Genomic DNA, 20,303 nt, shown 5'->3' with positions numbered 1-20,303 from the left:
TAAAAACGACCCGAGGCAGGCAGAAGTCGAACCTACAATCTCCTGATCCGTAGTCAAACGTGTTATCCATTGCACCACTGACCCTGGTGCAACACTGCAGGACTGCAACCCGGTGAGCTCAGCACTGCAACTAGTAAAATACCCCGGTCCATTCTTTTCCAGAAGTGAGAAACACCTGTTTTCTACATTTTGTCTGTTTTAAAACCATATCTCTTTAAACCAAACCAAGAGTTTGTCTTTTGCTCTGATATTCTGATTCATTTCGATTTCAAAGAAAAAAAAAACTACCTTCCAAAGCATCATAAAATTGTCCCTTCTTCCAGACTCTACTTCTCTCTTGTAGTAGTACAGCAGACCTTTCCAGGTGAGCAGATCACAGAGTCCGAAATGAGCTTCCTCCATCAAGCAAAGTACCTGAACATGACTCTGTCATCATAAAAGCGCCCCTGTAATAAAGAAATTCAATCTGAAATCAAGAGGGCAGTTGCCTACTGAAATACAAGAAGTCATCAATTTTAACCTAGCAACACATTAAAGGCTGCATCTATACAAGTACGATTCTAGAAATGCTCACCAGATTACGTTTTAAGAAGGAACTGCGCTTCAGGTTCTGCCGAGATCTTAACTCGGATGGCAGGATTCAGAGTCCGGAGTGCGGACTGATTGCGCACGGAGGGTCCATATACTGTGGATCCCTCAGTGATCTTCCGCGTGTTCAAACAGCCAGCGTGTGACTCCCCTGTCCCCATGACCTCATTGCTCTGCTCTCTCCTCTGTGCAGCCGAGCCCGATTCACGGTAAAGTGAAAAAAAATATGCCCTCAACGTGAGATTTACTCTGGAGCGAGGATAGATGTTACCTTTTTATCATTGAACAGGATGTATGTGATGTGGCGACTAGGTTCAATTTTGTATCCTCTTTAAAAGATTAAGGACTGGGGTGAGCGTGATTTACCACCCTTTCAGCTAAGATCCCGACGTGCGCACCGTTTAAGCTGCATAGACTCGGTCGTTTAACTCTTCTCCATTAGCAGGGTTAAGGTTAAAGAAAAAAAACATTGCTGACTTCTTTTTTTTTGCCAGCTGCTAGCGCTGATTAGCAAGGTTTGTATTTCATGTTTTGCAAGTTGCATCCATTTTAAGAAAAACAAGTCGTGTTAAAGACAGGAAATGAATACTTGCATTTAATTAAGTCTAGCCGTAGGCGGTTATCCACTGGGATTCAGACCCAGGGCCTCCTGTTTACTAGACAGGCGCTTTAACCAACTAAGCCACAGCGCCCCGGGAGTGCTGTCCTTTTGCAGCCACTTGGACACACCACTCAGACACATCTGCATTCGGTGTGTGCTCTGCCTGCTCGCTGAGCAAGTTGCCACCTTTACATACAATAGCAACATCGACACCAAGAGAAAGGATGACAAATGGCTTTTATCTGGAACTTTTCATGTCCAAGGAGCTCAATGTGCTTTCTGTGTACAACAGGGCCACTGAACTCCACGCTGGCCACTGAACCACAGCAGTGGCTTGCTGGCTTGACATCTCCCAAGGAAAATGTTGAAATCGCATGTGGAACAGGAAAATGACCCTCGAGTACGAGGGAAAAAAAAGAAAAAGATCATCTGGAGCGCGCCAACCCAGTTGGGACAGCCCAGTTTTGTTAACGAGGTGGCCGAGTGGTTAAGGCGATGGATTGCTAATCCATTGTGCTTTGCACGCATGGGTTCAAATCCCATCCTTGTTGGTTTCCATGTCTGTTTCCATTCTGTTTTTGATCCCTATTGCTCAATGCACAGTGAAAGCATTGCATACATGTGTCTGACAATGAGAAATGGGCCCCTGAGACAGTCATTTGCCTGTTTCACAAATGATCGTATTTTACTAGAGATTCTGTTTGGGATTCAGATGTGCATTCGGACAGCAATCCCTTTCAAGAAATGATACGTTCTGGATGAGGTCAAAGGTGCATCATTTGGACACTTTGTGGGCTTGAAATACAAAGAAAATCATGTTCTATGGTACAAGATAAATACAAAACTTAAGCTTTTATTATAATTAGATTTGTTTATAAAGCATAAGCAATCATTTATTACATTAATATATGTAAAAATAACATTTTAGCATCATACGTTTAGTATATTTAGTCTCTAATGCTGAAAGAAATGATCATAGAACATGACTTCTAACCTTACCTGCGGTGTTTTTGATCCCTATTGCTCAATGCACAGTGAAAGCATTGCATACATGTGTCTGACAATGAGAAATGGGCCCCTGAGACAGTCATTTGCCTGTTTCACAAATGATCGTATTTTACTAGAGATTCTGTTTGGGATTCAGATGTGCATTCGGACAGCAATCCCTTTCAAGAAATGATACGTTCTGGATGAGGTCAAAGGTGCTGGAACACTGTATTTAGGATGTGTTTGCAGTTATTCTGTGTTTCTAGCTTCAACCCAGTGATATATATATATATATGCTCACTGATTTTTTGGTACATGCCCAGGGCAATAATCATTATGAGGATTTATTTCCATATGTGCTAGAGGTAGTGTTGTGAAATTCTTCAACACACTGGATCGCAGGTTTAAACCTGCACTCTTACTCCTTAAATACCAACAAATGCAGATATGTAGCAATCATATTGTAGCTGACACTCATTTGCCTGTTTCACAAATGATCATATTTTACTAGAGATTCTGTTTGGGATACGGATGTGCATTCTGACAACAATCTCTTTCAAAAAATGATTTTACCTTATCGCAGCTTTGCCCCTCTTGCCTCTTTGGAAAATATCTCCATCTTGTGGTCGTTGTTGGTAATGTCTAGACAATATCTCCATCTTGTGGTCGTTGTTGGTAATGTCTAGACAATATCTCCATCATGTGGTCGTTGTTGGTAATGTCTTCTTATGCCCTTTTTTTATTTCAATTCTTTATTAGTTGATTCTAGAATCTCTACAATAGAGCTGAAAATATCAGTTTTGTAGCAGACAATATGACATTAGTTATAGTCCAATTAAGACTTTATTACCCTGTTTGTAACATAACAAATTAAAATTGATTAAAACTAAGTTTGGAACACCAGGGAACATAAAAAATGATTTTTAGGAAAACCATGAGGTTCTCTGTGTCCGATGCCTGCAAGGGGAGAAAGCTAGAATTCTTTGCTTTTTCAAAATTTGAAAATAAACATCATATAACAACAGCTTTCATTCCTAGGAGTGAAAAATAACCATTTTTGAAGACATTTTAGTTTCTAAAACACTACAATAAAGTTAAAAACATCAGTTTTATATTACTTTTAGTATTTTTAGTGAAATTAGTCATTTCTTGCACTATTTTTAATATAATCTCTAATTAAAAGTGAATAGAATTAAGTTTGGAGCAACAAGGAACACAAAAAAAAAGATTTTAAGGAAAAAAATGATGTCTTCTGTGCCAGGTGCCTGCAAGGGGAGAAAGCTAGAATCCTACCCAGGCTCCTGGAGCTCTGTCCTGGCTAAAGGAGGGTGAATCCATCCCCTTCAAAGCTCCATGAAAAAATGATCATTTAAAATTTGAAAAAAAAAACATCATATAACAACAGTTTTCATTCATAGGAGTGAAAAACAACCATTTTTGAAGACATATTAGTTTCTAAAACACTACAATAAAGTTGAAAACATCCGTTTTATATTACATTAATTTTTGTGAAATTAGTCATTTATTGCACTATTTTTGATAAAATCTCTAATTAAAAGTGATTAAAATTAAGTTTGGAACAACAAGGAACACAAAAAAAAAGATTTTAAGGAAAAAAATATTGTCTTCTGTGCCAGGTGCCTGCAAGGGGAGAAAGCTAGAATCCTACCCAGGCTCCTGGAGCTCTGTCCTGGCTAAAGGAGGGTGAATCCATCCCATTCAAAGCTCCATGAAAAAATGATATTTTTAAATTTGAAAAAAAAAAACATTATAGAACAACATCTCTTGGTCCACAGAGTGCAAAAATCCAACTTTGAAGAAAATCCATTGACTGATCCCCGAATCCTGAAGTTTCTTCGCATGATATTGGGCTTGCAACCACTTTCTGGAAAATGATGAAAAATGCCAAAAATGAAAAAAAAGTTATCAATTCTAGAGCCTAAGAGGAAAATAAGACAAATGTATATCTCCAAATAATTTTATGTGCTTCAGAAGAGCCCAGGAAAGTTTTTTGCATACATGAAACCACGCCCGTTTGCACGTAAGCAGACATGGTTGCACACACGACTGCATGAAAGCACGCGTGCATGCAAAATCATCCTGTTAAGCATTTGAAAAGCCGCACCACGGCGCACTTGAAATAGCTCTTACATTAGTGGTCGACACAGGAATCGCCTTTTTATTTACGCTCTTACCAACGCGATGGAAAGCAAAACAAAGCAAAGCAGAGCAAAACAAAACGAACAAACGCAAAACCCTCACGTCCCGCACTTGCATATAACGCCGTTACGTGCCCAAGCGGTATTGTACGTCATCCTAGCACTGCACCCCGGGGCGTACGGTATATGGGAATGAGCACACGCCACGAATCGTCTGAAATCACTCCCTACAGCTGTAAGGCGCCTTGAAGCGTGCACCCCCAACATTCTTCTTTGCGCATCTGTGAAAGGTAAACTCTTGAGCAAACTCTGAACCAGCTCTAAGGAAACTAATCCGATTAGACGTTACTTTGACTCATCCTTTAACAGTTTTCAGTCTCTGTCTTTAAACACCTTGCTCAGTCACATTCAAGCCACAAGTACTCTTCTCGGATGTTGCACAAACAAATCCTAATGTCTTGAAAGCATTGCAGCATGTTTGTGTCCCACTTCCCGTGGCTGCAGGACGACTGACACGAACGGACAAACACAATCTGTGGCGTTTAGCGTGACATAGTCTTGCAGGCATCGTGCTGTCTTACTGCAATACTATACCACTTGAGGAAACAGTCCATCTGGCCATGAAACTCATTTGAACGTCTAGCTACAGCAACTAACAATAACATGATTTATTCAGGATGTGTGGAATCAGCACGTCCCGGAGACAGCTTCTGAAATCGTGAGCATTCTCTGGTGGTGTCCTGGAGGGCTCCCCCGGGCATGTGTTGGTGGTATAGTGGTGAGCATAGCTACCTTCCAAGCAGTTGACCCGGATTTGATTCCTGGCCAACGCAGTGGCAAGTGTTTTCAAATGCTGTCACAAGCCTTGGATTGTGACTAGCAAAGCGAAGCCTTTTGAAAGAGCTAAAGCACTGCAAAACGGAATTGAAGGAGAATCTTACAGGGGATTCTGAGCGGTGTCTAAATAAATAAATTCACAGCGTCCGCGGATGGCATTTTGCAGCTGGAAGTAGATGTCGACGCTTTTTGCACACAGCACCAAAAAAGCGTCTTTTTTGAAGGTACAGGCATTGAGCATTGGTGGTTCATTGTTAGAACTCTCGCCTGCCACGCAGGAGGCTTGGTTTCGATTCCTGGCCAGTGGCTTTTGCAGCGAACGGCTCCATCACTTGCATCCCAACTTTTGCAACTCGCAACTGAAAACCCACTGAAGCTAAGCAGGTGTGAGCCAGGTCAGTACCTGGATGAGGGTGAGCTACAGGGAAAAACAAAGCTTCCAGCTGGAAGTGGTGTTAATGGGGCCAGCGGGGAGGCGCTCACCCTGAGGTCTGTGCGGGTCCCAATCTCCCAATATAGTGACGGAGAAGCTCTGTTGTAAAAGGGCGCTGTCTTTTGGATGAGATGTAAAACCGAGGTCATAGTGCTCTGTGGTCATTAAAAATGACCACCAAAACCTTTGACAAAAGCTCTTGGTAATTGATGGTCTTCAATAATGTTTCTCCTTTAGGTACATTTAAAATCAGCTGAATAATGCTGTGAAACCATGAAACTGCATGAGAAAGCCCGTACACTGAATTACACGGCTTTCTATTCAAAGGAGGACAAAAGAAATTCCCTGAGTTCGATTTTTTGCAGCACAGAGAGGGGCACTGTCATTAGGCCGGTTAGCTCAGTTGGTTAGAGCGTGGTGCTAATAACGCCAAGGTCGCGGGTTCGAGCCCCGTACGGGCCATGTCCTTTTCTCCTCTCTTACCAAAGCTGTTAGGTTCCTTTCCGTGGTGAGATGGGTTGTCCTGCAACGCTGCCACACAGTGCCGACAGACAAGAGTGTTGCGGGAGAAGAGAAAAGTGTTTGAAGATTTAAGAGTGTCTTAGGTGGAGCCAAAATCAAGTGTCACAAATGCAAGTGGGAAGATTTCCAATGTTTAATATGGTCAAAATAAGCGGAAGTTACCAGCTGGTCCGGCACAGTCTGCCATGCTTTTGTCATATACTGTAAAGTGGTGTCGAACTGGAGCCTCACCATTTGCATATGTGAGGCTCCAGTTATACATCGATTGTCACATTAAATGACAAAAATGAAGAGAGGTAAAGCAGCTGGAGAGGTTTTCTTACAACTTTTGAGCTGACACAGTTTTGGAAAATGTTTCCTTCACGCTGCACTGTACAATATAGGCAGCCAAGAGTCTCCAAAACAAAACAGAATTGACAGATAGGAGAAAATTCCCACTCGTCCTGAAGTTCCCAAAATCCAGCACTGAGCGTAAACAAAGTGTCTAAGTAGCGTGTGAATGCTAACCCTAACCCTAGCAGGAGTTTGAGCAATCCAGCACTGAGAGTAAAAAGATGAGTCAAAGTAACGTCTAATCGGATTAGTTTCCTTAGAGCTGGTTCAGAGTTTGCTCAAGAGTTTACCTTTCACAGATGCGCAAAGAAGAATGTTGGGGGTGCAGGCTTCAAGGCGCCTTACAGCTGTAGGGAGTGATTCGAGACGATTCGTGGCGTGTGCTCGTTCCCATATACCTTACGCCCCGGGGTGCAGTGCTAGGATGACGTACAATACCGCTTGGGCACGTAACGGCGTTATATGCAAGTGCGGGACGTGAGGGTTTTCGTTTGTTCGTTTTGTTTTGCTCTGCTTTGCTTTGTTTTGCTTTCCATCGCGTTGGTAAGAGCGTAAATAAAAAGGCGATTCCTGTGTCTACCACTAATGTAAGAGCTATTTCAAGTGCGACGTGGTGCGGCTTTTCAAATGCTTGTGGGCATTTCTCTGTTGTTGATTCTTTTTTTGTGTGTAACAAAGTGGCATTTTCATGTCCGGACGGGGAGACTTTATCATTCCGACATGAAGCCACCCTTAAGTCCTCTGAGGCGTGTCTGTCTGCAAGGCTTGTATTTTGGAAATGTTTTTTTGAAACGGAGAACGACTTTGAAATAGGCTTCCGCTGGCGCCTCGCGATCCAGGTAAGATTGTAGCAAGAACGCAGCGGCGGTGGGGCTTGCTGTAGTCGTGGCTGAGTGGTTAAGGCGATGGACTAGAAATCCATTGGGGTCTCCCCGCACAGGTTCCAATCTTGCCGACTACGTTGTCCGCCTTCAGTCGGTGTGTTTCGGCACAAGCAAAGAAGCGTGCCTCTTTGCTGTTCCTGGTGGTTTTAAAACGCCCAATCGCTTGTACCCGCTGCCTTGGAAATAAGTTCTTCAGCGTCCGCAAATGGCATTTTGCAGCTGGAAGCAGATGTCGACGCGTTTTGCACAGAGCACCAAAAAAGCGTCTTTTTTGAAGGGACAGGCATTGAGCATTGGTGGTTCAGTGGTAGAATTCTCGCCTGCCACGCGGGAGGCTCGGGTTCGATTCCCGGCCAATGCAGTGGCTTTTGCAGCGAGCAGCTCCATCACTTGCATCCCCTTGCAACTCGCAACTGAAAACCCACTGAAGCTAAGCAGGTGTGAGCCAGGTCAGAATCCGGATGAGGGTGAGCTACAGGGAAAAACAAAGCTTCCAGCTGGAAGCGGTGTTAATGGTGCCGGCGGGGGGGCGCTCACCCTGAGGTCTGTGCGGGTCCCAATGCCCCAGTATAGTGACGGAGATGCTGTGTTGTAAAAGGGCGCTGTCTTTTTGGATAAAACCGAGGTCACAGCGCTCTGTGGTCATTCAAAATGACCACCAAAACCTTTGACAAAAGCTCTTGGTAATTGATGGTCTTCAATAATGCTTCTCCTTTAGGTACATTTTAAATCAGCTGAAAAATGCTGTGAAATGGGGGGGCACTTCAGGCCAGTGTAGGATTTGGGTTACAAGAACCATGAAACTGCACGAGAAAGCCCGTACACTGATTACACGGCTTTCTATTCAAAGGAGGACAAAAGAAATTCCCTGAGTTTGATTTTTTGCAGCACAGAGAGGAGCACTGTCATGAGGCCGGTTAGCTCAGTTGGTTAGAGCGTGGTGCTAATAACGCCAAGGTCGCGGGTTTGAGCCCTGTACGGGCCAGGTCTAGGTCCAGGTCCCTGTTTATGAAACAGGCAAATGACTGTCTCAGGGGCCCATTCCTCATTCTCAAGACACATGTATGCAGTATGTACACCGTGCATTGAGCAATAGGGACTGAATACACCACAGGTAAGGTTAGAAGTCATTCTGAGGTGCCACATGTGAGGGATACAGCTAGGCATCCGAAATGTAGGGTTTGAGGCCCTTCAGGAGTACTGCATCCTTTGAGACAGACCCGTGCATGTTAAACAAATGATCATTTCTTTCGGCATTAGGGACTAAATATACTAAACATATGATGCTAAAATGTTATTTTCACATATATTAATGTAATAAATGATTGCTTATGCTTTATAAACAAATCTAATTAAAATAAAAGCTTAAGTTTTGTATTTATCTTGTACCATAGAACATGATTTTCTTTGTATTTCAAGCCCACAAAGTGTCCAAATGAGGCACTACATGATATAAGGAAGATTATCACATGCATATCGGTATTATCTTTCTTATGAAAATGCATTCCTTTCATTACCTTTTACTTTTTAAAATGAACTCAAATTGAGTATAATGTAATAATTTAAGTAGAATAGATTCTAATAATATAATGATCCAGTGTTTTGCACTACTTCACTGCTTCACTGCTCTATGCCATCTGGAAATAAATCCTCAGACTGCTTACTGCCCTGGGCATGTACCAATAAATTAAAGGAGCACATCTGTTTATCACTGCGTTGAAGCAGGAGACACACAGTCTCTGCAAACACATCCTAGATACAGTGTTCCAGCACCTTTGACCTCATCCAGAACGTATCATTTCTTGAAAGGGATTGCTGTCCGAATGCACATCTGAATCCCAAACAGAACCTCTAGTAAAATACGATCATTTGTGAAACAGGCAAATGACTGTCTCAGGGGCCCATTCCTCATTGTCAGACACATGTATGGAATGCTTTCACTGTGCATTGAGCAATAGGGATTAAAAACACCGCAGGTAAGGTTAGATGTCATGTTCTATGATCATTTCTTTCAGCATTAGGGACTAAATATACTAAACGTATGATGCTAAAATGTTATTTTCACATATATTAATGTAATAAATGATTGCTTATGCTTTATAAACAAATCTAATTAAAATAAAAGCTTAAGTTTTGTATTTATCTTGTACCATAGAACATGATTTGCTTTGTATTTCAAGCCCACAAAGTGTCCAAATGTTCTATGATCATTTCTTTCAGCATTAGGGACTAAATATACCAAACGTATGATGCTAAAATCCTGAAAAAAGGATGTGCTCCATCTCGTCAGTAGATTGGATTCCAAAACTGATTTGGGTCAATATACATTACCTTTGAAATTAAAGTACAGTCTACTGTAGGGAACCATCAACTTAGAAAGCATTGGCCTTCCCTGGGGGTCAGGTAGGTGCAAAAGATAAACTTTTATCCTATCTTTATCTTAAGATAAGTGGCCAAGCAGTATTTTTCCAAGTTTCACCAAGCACATCATGTTGCCATAGTAGACAAAGTTCTATAAAATGTTAAATAACTTTTAAAAAAAGCATCTTGGTCTTACAGTACTGTACAAGGTGAATTAAACGGTCCCTGGTAATAAAAAGTAATTAGAAGCATCTCAGAAACTTTATCTCTAGAAACATTAGCTGTTTTATATCATGTAATTTAGTGTGATGTTGTCAGAATTCAAGGACATTATCACACACAGAAATTGGTTCAGTTAAATCTAAAAAACACAGCTAAACATGGGTTTAAATGTAACAGAAGTCTTACCTCTTGTTAAAAGATTTAATTCAAGAAGCGATGTAATAAATGATTGCTTATGCTTTATAAAGAAATCTAATTAAAATAAAAGCTTAAGTTTTGTATTTATCTTGTACCATAGAACATGATTTTCTTTGTATTTGAAGCCCACAAAGTGTCCAAATGATGCACTACATGATATAAGGAAGATTATCACATGCATATCGGTATTATCTTTCTTATGAAAATGCATTCCTTTCATTACCTTTTACTTTTTAAAATGAACTCAAATTGTGTATAATGTAATAATTTAAGTAGAATAGATTCAGGTAGGAAATATAGAGTCATGATGTTTATGGCTGACATCATTTCACATGGGTGAATTTTAAGCTAAGAAATAAAAACATTTACAATGAAGATACCATTACTTAATTTTAAATGCCTTTAAAAAATAAATACCTCCTGAGAATAATTTGCCACTCCCAGATCCTTGGTAAGGTACTGTTTGAATCCAATCAGGAGAGGAGCATCCAGGGAGTGCTTTCTATAGAGTAAAGCTTGGGCCACTCTCTTCCGGCCTGCTGATACTTTTTAACTACTCAGGGCCTGTAAGGATATAAAACACCGGTTTAAACATTTTATACCTATAAGACAAATTAGAATTTTAGTAAAAAATAGATACATCTGAAAAATAAAAAGTCTTACTGCTGATAGAGTTCTTCAGAGCTCACATCTTCCCCTTCCTTATCCGCTTCTGTTTCAGTTTCTAGAGCAGCCTCTGGCATCTCTTCCTCCTGGACAGCGGCCTCTTGCTCAGGGCCGCTGGAATGCAGGTAGATTCTTTTCAACATGCTTTTACATAATATGTTGTAACAATGATTTCAAAAAGAAACTACAGAAGCCTTACAGATTAAAAATATCTCACCTTGCCAATGTGTCTTCAGGCTTCCCATGTACAAAAAGGCCCAAGGACTCTAGCAGTCTTACAACCACTATCCTGTTTGCCTCACCAGACACGATCTCTATTCTGTGGTAATCCACGATGACCCCGTTTTTCAGGTGATTCATCATGTCCTCCCTCGCCTGTTGAGAGGCCATCCTGATCTCTTCTGCCGTGGCGTGCTTCATACACGCCCTCTTCAAGTGAGCAGGAAGCTGATCAAGAGTATTCAGGTACATCTTGCACACCAGGGGAATCCTCGCGGGTTTCCTTTGAAAATAAATAATACCATCTGTGTATAGAAACAAGCTAAGACTGATTTCTTAAATTATCCTTAATTTTCTCTCTCATAGTTTGAGCATAATGATTTTATTGCATTTATAAAAGAATTGCTCATTGCTCCTAAATAAATAATGGTTTCATAAAAAAGTGAACACTTACTTGGTCTCAGTCACAGACTTTCCAATAGAAGCCATTGTGGAGTTCAGCAACTGCAGGTCCTAGAAGTGGGGAAGGAATTTTAAAAGAGAAATTGAATTACAATACAGAAGGAATGGCTGAGGGATCACTGAAATATATATATACAAATTCCAAAGACTGAGTCCATATAGAAACAACTACCTTTCATTTTCAGTATAAGAAAAAAAAACATTATCTTCCAAAGCATCATAAAATTGTCCCTTCTTCCAGACTCTACTTCTCTCTTGTAGTAGTATAGCAGACCTTTCCAGGTGAGCAGATCACAGAGTCCGAAATGAGCTTCCTCCATCAAGCAAAGTACCTGAACATGACTCTGTCTTCATAAAAGCGCCCCTGTAATAAAGAAATTAAATCCGAAATCAAGAGGGCAGTTGCCTACTGAAATACAAGAAGTCATCAATTTTAACCTAGCAACACATTAAAGGCTGCATCTATACAAGTACGATTCTAGAAATGCTCACCAGATGACGTTTTAAGAAGGAACTGCGCCTCAGGTTCCGCCGAGATCTTAACTCGGATGGCAGGATTCAGAGTCCGGAGTGCGGACTGATGGCGCACGGAGGGTCCATATACTGTGGATCCCTCAGTGATCTTCCGCATATTCAAACCGCCAGCGTGTGACTCCCCTGTCCCCGTGACCTCATTGCTCTGCTCTCTCCTCTGTGCAGCTGAGCCCGACTCACGGTAAAATGGAAAAAAATATGCCCTCGACGTGAGATTTATTCTGGAGCGAGCCAGTGTTGCGCATAGCTGCCTTCAAAGCAGTTAACCCAGGTTCGATTCCCGGCCAACGCAGTTGCGAATGTTTTCAAATGCTGTCATGAGCCTTGGATTGTGACTAGCAAAGCGAAGCCTTTTGAAAGAGCTAAAGCACTGCAAAACGGAATTGAAGGAGAATCTTACAGGGGATTCTGAGCAGTGTCTGCATACATGCAGTCAGATAAAGGTGCTGAAAGCTTGAGCTACTCTCAATGTCATGCTGCCCATCCCCGGAGTAAATCTGTTACATTGAAAAAATGCTTCTGGCAGGTTCAAAAAGGGACCCTTGTTAATTGGAGAAATCAATGATTTCGAATGAATTCTGTATGCGTTAAAAGACAGCTATACACAGAAAACATGCAGGACACTGCTCATGATGTTTCCCGAGCCGAAACACAGTGCGTTTTTCCAAGCCATTTGACAAAGCCCACCCACTGAAAACTGCAGCAGATCGTGTAAAGACGTTCAACTTTGTAACTACTGCACGCACAGGAAGCAGAATAAATTCCTCTTTTCAAACTGTCAAATGTTTGCTTTGCGAACGCTGCAGGACATCGCACAATCTCTTTTGAATGGGGACAAACGATTTATTATGGGGCGCAGTAAGTACAGACGTTTAAAAAGCTCCACTCATGCCGACGATGCAGCATGAAGAAGCGCAACCTAACGTTTGACAGACAAAAGCCGGGCGCCGCTACGAGCAATATGAAATCAAACTGACAGCACACGGCGTTTCGCGCTGACTCAAAAGTGATCTCGACAGACGCTGTTCTCTGCATAACGCTGAAAGAGCTAAAGAGCGTTTCTGTTGAGACGTAACAAGCTTGTTTCTTTCTACCATGATGTTACCATGACAAAATCTGTCTTTAAACACCTTGCTCAGTCTCTGACGAGACTGTCAAAAATTGCTTTCGCCGATTGTATTGCAAACCGGCGGAAGCGGGGTATTGGGAAAAGTTTTCAACTAGCAATAATCGCGCCTCGGCTAAACCTCACAGGCTACGATACTGCCACTGCGCAAAGCTGACGGTTGCCAGGCAACCGCGGGGATCCTATGGAAATCGTTATCGATCGTCTCATGGCATGTCGTTGCTATAACGCTTCATATTTGTCGTCTTCTTCTTCTTCTAGCTTGAGGTTTTGAAGAATTTCATGACAGACAAGGGCTCCGTTGGGAACAAAGGGCGTTGTGAGAAAACCGTTGCTTATTTTCAGCAGCAGAAATACAACCCTTTAAATACAAGATGACAGAACAATGACGAAGGGCATGCCGGGAGGAACTCATGCACTACAGAGGAAAGGGGGCGGGCACGTACAGTTCACATTCAAGCCACAAGTACTCTTCTTGGATGTTGCACAAACAAATCCTAACGTCTTGAAACCATTGCAGCATGTTTGTGTCCCACTTCCCGTGGCTGCGGGACGACTGACACGAACGGACAAACACAATCTGTGGCGTTTAGCGTGACATAGTCTTGCAGGCATTGTGCTGTCTCACTGCAATACTATACCGCTGGAGGAAACAGTCCATCTGGCCATGAAACTCATTTGAACGTCTAGCTACAGCAACTAACAATATCATGATTTATTCAGGATGTGTGGAATCAGCACGTCCCGGAGACAGCTTCCGAAATCGTGAGCATTCTCTGGTGGTGTCCTGCAGGGCACCTGTGGGCATGCGTTGGTGGTATAGTGGTGACCATAGCTGCTTTCCATGGTTCATTTCCTGGCCAACGCAGTGGGGATTGGTTTCAAATGCTGTCATGAGCCTTGGACTGTGACTAGCAAAGCGAAGCCTTTTGAAAGAGCTAAAGCACTGCAAAACGGAATTGAAGGAGAATCTTACAGGGGATTCTGAGCGGTGTCTGCATACATGCAGTCCGATACGGGTGCTGAAAGCTTGAGCTACTCTCAATGTCATGCTGCCTTTCCCCGGAGTAAATCTGTTACATGGAAAGAATGCTTCTCGCAGGTTCAAAAAGGGACCATTGTTAATTGGAGAAATCAATGATTTCGAATGAATTCTGTATGCGTTAAAAGACAGCTATACACAGAAAACATGCAGGACACTGCTCATGAATGATGTTTCCCGAGCCGAAACACAGTGCATTTTTTCAAGCCATTTGACAAAGCCCACCCACTGAAAACTGCAGCAGATCGTGTAAAGACGTTCAACTTTGTAACTACTGCAGGCACGGGAAGCAGAATAAATTCCTCTTTTCAAACTGTCAAAGGTTTGCTTTCCGAACGCTGCAGGACATCGCACAATCTCTTTTGAACAGGGACAAACGATTTCTTATGGGGCGCAGTAAGTACTGTTACTGTCACTGCTCGATACCGACGTTGGCCCACTATACCATGTTCAGCCACCGCTAGAAAATGTACAGCTCTAGCACCAGAGCAAACAACAGGAGGGCCAACGTCAAACGTGTAAGACATGGAGAGCGATGAGAATGGGATTCAAACCCATGTCTGCAGAGCACAATGGATTACCAGTCCATCGCCTTAACCACTCAGCCACCTTGTCAATGAAACTGGGCTGTCCGGACATGGGTTGGCGCGCTCCAGATGATCTTTTTCTTTTTTTTCCCTCGTACTCGAGGGTCATTTTCCTGTTCCACATGCAATTTCAACATTTTCCTTAGGAGATGTCAAGCCAGCAAGCCACTGCTGTGGTTCAGTGGCCAGTGTGGAGTTCAGTGGCCCTGTTGTACACAGAAAGCAAATTGAGCTCCTTGGACATCAAAAGTTCCAGATAAAAGCCATTTGTCACCCTTTCTCTTGGTGTTGATATTGCTATTGTATGTAAAGGTGGCAACTTGCTCAGCGAGCAGGCGGAGCACACACCGAATGCAGATGTGTCTGAGTGGTGTGTCCAAGTGGCTGCAAAAGGATAATGCTCCTGGGGCGCCGGGGCTTAGTTGGTTAAAGCGCCTGCCTGGTAAATAGGAGATCCTGGGTTCAAATCCCAGCGGTGCCTTCTTTGTTCTGTTTTCTCAAACAGAACTGGTCCTTACAGACAACCGCCTACGGCTAGACTTGCAAGTATTCATTTCCTGTCTTTAACGCGACTTGTTTTTCTTAAAATGGATGCAACTTGCAAAACATGAAATACAAACCTTGCTAATCAGCGCTGGCGGCTGGCAAAAAAAAAAAGAAGTCAGCAATGTTTTTTTTCTTTAACCTTAACCCTGCTAACGGAGACGAGTTAAACAACCGAGTCTATGCAGCTTAAACGGTCCGCATGTCGGGTTCTTAGCTGAAAGGGTGGTAAATCACGCTCACCCCAGTCCTTAATCTTTTAAAGAGGATACAAAATTGAAACTAGTCGCCACATCACATACATCCTGTTCAATGATAAAAAAGTGACATCTATCCTCGATCCAGAGTAAATCCCACGTTGAGGGCATACTTTTTTCCACTTTACCATGAGTCGGGCTCAGCTGCACAGAGGCGAGAGCAGAGCAATGAGGTCACGGGGACAGGGGAGTCACACGCTGGCGGTTTAAACACGCGGAAGAAAACTGAGGGATCCACAGTATGTGGACCCTCCGTGCGCCATCAGTCCGCACTCCGGACTCTGAATCCTGCCATCCAAGTTAAGATCTCGGCGGAACCTGAGGCGCAGTTCCTTCTTAAAACGTAATCTGGTGAGCATTTCTAGAATCGTACTTGTATAGATGCAGCCTTTAATGTGTTGCTAGGTTAAAATTGATGACTTCTTGAACTTCAGTAGGCAACTGCCCTCTTGATTTCGGATTTAATTTCTTTATTACAGGGGCGCTTTTATGAAGACAGAGTCATGTTCAGGTACTTTTCTTGATGGAGGAAGCATATTTCGGACTCTGTGATCTGCTCACCTGGAAAGGTCTGCTGTACTACTACAAGAGAGAAGTAGTCTGGAAGAAGGGACAATTTTATGATGCTTTGGAAGATAATGTTTTTTTTTCTTTGAAATCGAAATGAATCAGAATATCAGTGCAAAAGACAGACTCTTGGTTTGGTTTGAGATATGGTTTTAAAACAGACAAAATGTAGAAAACAGGTCTTTCTCACTTTTGGTAAAGAATGGACCGGGGGTAATATTTTACTAGTTGCAGTGCTGATCTCACTGGGTTACAGTCCTGCAGTGTCACACCGGGGCCAGTGGCGCAATGGATAACGCGTCTGACTATGGATCAAGAGATTGCAGGTTCGACTCCTGCCTGGCTCGGGTCGTTTTTAAACGCATCTGGCTACTCCCTAAGTAGTCTGTGCTACTTACTGCATTGTAATCGTACCCGGTAAGAGATTTCCTTCATGTAAATGAACTGCACCTGACAGCTTTAGAAAAACACCTGGGCTCAGTACGGTGCTGAGAGCTCAGCGTTGCTGTTCTAATTAGCACGCACTGCATCGGCTATGAGCCCGAACCTTTCAATTATTCCGATCAGTAAGTCAACACGTAGTCCACATGAACGGTAGAAATATTCTCTTGTCTGTCTCTTGTTTGTATAGAACTGAATGTCCCTGACAATGTTCTGTTAGTTTTAATTGAAGAACGGCATTTGTGTTCAAATATACCAGACAAGTTTATGTAACTGCTCATGCGACACTCAGTTGTAATTAGTCAAGAAATAAAGTCGAACAACAGCTGCGGGTTTGATTCTGAACGTATGAGATTGCAGCGCCTTTTACTTCCATTGACAAATGATAGAGATTCGAAGAGAGATCCTTCAGACCAGCAAGCAAACCCACGGCTATTTCGGTTTTCTATCTAGGCAACGTTGGTGTCTGCAATAGCATACATGAAAGCGTGATGCAATTTCTGTGGCTACATTTGTTGCACGTCATGCACAGTAAGAGTGTTTCTAACACCAAATAAAAAGTCAACAATTAGCGATCACGCCTTCTCCTCAGTTAACCCACTGAAACCCTTGCTGTTAACAGTTCTTTACTGCGTGCTTTACCAGCACCTACATATCGTGTCGGTTCTTTCAGCTTTATTCATTAGGTTTTCAAAGGTATAAGTAGAGCACCAGAGGTGCGAACGCAAAATGTGTGGTTATCTGAAGAATTGATTTCAATGGCAGCGGGTCCAAGCGATTTCGCGTTGTTATAGTACCAGGAAAGGAGAAGCGGCACTTCGCCTCTGCCGTGCAGGCACAAGGCGACGTGCGGCAGACGCCGGAGTCGGCAGGTTTCGAACCTGCGCGGGGAAGCCCCAACGCATTTCGAGCCCATCGCCTTAACCACTCGAGCACGACAAATGCGAACTCGCCGCCGCCGTATTCCTCCTATAATCAAACACGGACTGCGAGGTGGCTGCGGAAACCTTTTTAAAGTTGCTCTCCGTTAAAAAAAAAATACCTTTCACAAGATTCGTGCCGGCAGACAGACACGCCTCAGAGGGTTTAAGGCTGGCTTCACGTTCAAATGATAAAGTCCCCCAGTCCGGATGTCAAAACGCAACTTTGGCAGACAGAAAAAAACATCAACAAACCAAAAATGTGGACAAGGATTTTACAAGCTGCACCACACTGCACTTTCAAAAGCATTTACATTCGTGTTAGACGCAGGAATTGCCTTTGATTTGCGCGCTTACGAACGCCATGGAAAACGAAACAAAACTAAAGCCCTCAGCTCCTGCACTTGATTATAGTCCCGTTACGTGTCGAAGCAGGAATTTACGTCATCCTACCACTGTAACACGGGGAATAGAGGGAAATGAGCACAAGCTACGAATTGTCTCAATCACTCCCTACAGTAGTAAGACGCCTGGAAGCGTGCACCCCCATCATTAATCTTTGCGCATCTGTGCAAGGTAAACTCTGGAGCAGTCTCTGAAACGGCTCAAAGGAAACACGTGATTGATTCCATGTGCATCTGGGGTTCATTTCTTATTTACATTTAATTCAAGGGAAAGGCTTGGGTCAGTTTCAGACGGCCTCCAACAGCGAGATTCAAGCGCCCCACCTTCAGCCCAATCTGCGCCGCCAGAACGCCAACGGCTCCTCTGGTCTCCGGGGTGCGGTTGTGACCCCGTAACCTAAAGTGTTGGTGGCAGACAAATGGAGACTAACAGGTGATGTCCTATGACATGACTACATTGTGACACTCGGTGGGGATGGTGACCATTGCTTGGAAAAGAGTGCGAGGCCCCTTTAGAAAAACATTTTGTTAACAGGCATTCTGCCTTAGTCCAAACACCTATAGCTTGCAAAGCGCATGCTATTAGACAGGCACCTCTGCAAGACCTTAAGAGTCTCTTAAACTAGTGATAGTAAGGTGTTCCCAATGGGCGATGTTTGGCTTTCAAATCATCTCTCTGTGGAAGCGCCGAGATGCAGCTGTTTAAGGCTTAGAAGCAGCTGACTGTTTCACTACCTAGCGGATTACTGTCAGTCAGGGAGCTCAGAGGTGAAAAGCCTGTCTGAGAAACAATTCGCCGTCAATCAGTTCAATATGTTCCGTACCAGCTCGGCGCACCTGAGATCATCTTGGTAGCCGTGTAGCTCAGATGAGTGAGAGCGTGTGTGTGTGCACCACCGTGATTGGATGCCGGTCCTTCTCAGGTCACAGTAAACCTTCTGCTGCCTAACTTTCCTAATTTTGGGGATCCCTTTGAAAAAGCAAAGGAAAAAAAAAAACTGGCTCTTCATCAGCGTGATCGACCCAACCCAGTGTGTCCCAGTGGCCTAATGGATAAGGCACTGGCCTTCTAAGCCAGGGATTGTGGGTTCGAGTCCCATCTGGGGTGCTCCTGTCCCATTTTGAGCGTACAAATGTCCTTGTGATTTGCAAAGCTGCAACCCCACCTTACTCAGTGAGCGTCTCTGCTTTTCTCTCACATACAGTTGGGAGAAAAACTTTTGTAAACAGCCCTTCGGAATGATGTGGATTTCTGCATGAATGGCTCCTAACATGTGATCTTATCTTTATCTAAGTCATAATAATTAATAAAGAGAGTCTGATTTCACAAACAACACACGCCCAACATTTGACATTGCTGTTTCTTTATTGACCAAATGGTTTAAACAATCAAGGTCATTGATGGAAAAAGTACGTGAACCCTTATATTAAGGAGCTAGTGGAACCTCCTTTATGACAAAAACCTCAACCCCCACTTTCTGTAGCGGCTGGTCAGACCTGAGCAGCGGTTAGGAGGTATTTTGGCCTATTCCTCTATGCAAAACTGTTTCAGTTCATGTATATTTTTGGGATGTCTTGCGCTGAACGACCTGCTTCAGATCACGCCACAGCACTTCAATGGGATTGGGGTCAGGACTCTTACTTGGCCATCCCAAAATACGGAATTTCTTCTGTTTCAGCCACTCTGTTGTTGATGTAATCCTTTGTTTTTGTAATGCTGCATGACCCAGCGTCTTTCAAGTTTTAGATCACAGGCAGACACCCTGACATTCTGCTGTAGAATTTCCTGATACATCTTGGAATTCATCGGTCCCTCGATGATTGCAAGCCGTACAGCCTCCGCCATGCTTCCCAGGTGGGATGAGGTTTTGGAGTTGGTATGCAGTGTTTTGTTATCTCAAAACATAACGCTGTGCACATTTACCAACAAGTTCAACTTTTGTCACGTCTGTCCACAGAACATTGTTCCAGGAGTTGCTGTGGAACATCCATGTGGTCTTTAACAAACTTGAGAGGGGCAGTGGTGTTTTTTTTTGGGGGGAGAGCAGTGGTTTCCTCCATGGTGACCTCGCATGATCACCACTCCTGTTCAGATTTCTTCTTATGGTGGATTCATGGACACAGACGTAAGACAAAGTCAACCACCTGTTCGCTAGATCCCATCCCCACTCAGCTAGTCAAAGATTCCCTCGGAGGACTGGCAGGACCTATAATTAGTATGATGAATGCATCGCTTGCGTCAGGCGTTGTACCTGATCAATTTAAGGTAGCGGTTGTTAGACCGCTCCTTAAGAAGTCAAATTTGGATCCACAAGTTCTTAACAACTACAGGCCTGTCTCAAAGGTCCCATTTCAATCTAAAAGTCTTGGGAGAATAGTTGTTGCCCAACGTCAATCGTATCTGGATTCA

General features: G+C 43.2%; 8 non-coding genes across 8 annotated transcripts; 6 read left to right on the top strand and 2 right to left on the bottom strand.

The window, feature by feature from the left end:
- The first annotated feature begins 1,658 nt into the window (after nucleotides 1-1,658).
- On the top strand, nucleotides 1,659-1,740 carry trnas-gcu (transfer RNA serine (anticodon GCU)). Its single transcript has one exon. It is a non-coding gene; the product is annotated as a tRNA-Ser (tRNA).
- A 4,253-nt stretch (nucleotides 1,741-5,993) lies between these two features.
- On the top strand, nucleotides 5,994-6,067 carry trnai-aau (transfer RNA isoleucine (anticodon AAU)). The gene has a single exon. It is a non-coding gene; the product is annotated as a tRNA-Ile (tRNA).
- Nucleotides 6,068-7,634: 1,567 nt separating this feature from the next.
- On the top strand, nucleotides 7,635-7,705 carry trnag-gcc (transfer RNA glycine (anticodon GCC)). The gene has a single exon. It is a non-coding gene; the product is annotated as a tRNA-Gly (tRNA).
- A 5,440-nt stretch (nucleotides 7,706-13,145) lies between these two features.
- LOC138234107 (U4 spliceosomal RNA) lies at nucleotides 13,146-13,287 on the bottom strand. Its single transcript, XR_011187802.1, has one exon. It is a non-coding gene; the product is annotated as a U4 spliceosomal RNA (small nuclear RNA).
- A 1,420-nt stretch (nucleotides 13,288-14,707) lies between these two features.
- On the bottom strand, nucleotides 14,708-14,789 carry trnat-ggu (transfer RNA threonine (anticodon GGU)). The gene has a single exon. It is a non-coding gene; the product is annotated as a tRNA-Thr (tRNA).
- Nucleotides 14,790-15,168: 379 nt separating this feature from the next.
- On the top strand, nucleotides 15,169-15,242 carry trnat-ggu (transfer RNA threonine (anticodon GGU)). Its single transcript has one exon. It is a non-coding gene; the product is annotated as a tRNA-Thr (tRNA).
- A 1,160-nt stretch (nucleotides 15,243-16,402) lies between these two features.
- trnah-aug (transfer RNA histidin (anticodon AUG)) lies at nucleotides 16,403-16,475 on the top strand. Its single transcript has one exon. It is a non-coding gene; the product is annotated as a tRNA-His (tRNA).
- Nucleotides 16,476-18,928: 2,453 nt separating this feature from the next.
- Nucleotides 18,929-19,001, top strand: trnar-ucu (transfer RNA arginine (anticodon UCU)). Its single transcript has one exon. It is a non-coding gene; the product is annotated as a tRNA-Arg (tRNA).
- Nucleotides 19,002-20,303: the final 1,302 nt, after the last annotated feature.

This window comes from Lepisosteus oculatus, unplaced genomic scaffold, assembly GCF_040954835.1.
Source record: "Lepisosteus oculatus isolate fLepOcu1 unplaced genomic scaffold, fLepOcu1.hap2 HAP2_SCAFFOLD_74, whole genome shotgun sequence".
Classification (NCBI taxonomy): domain Eukaryota; kingdom Metazoa; phylum Chordata; class Actinopteri; order Semionotiformes; family Lepisosteidae; genus Lepisosteus; species Lepisosteus oculatus.
This window is presented reverse-complemented; position numbering and strand designations above follow the sequence as displayed.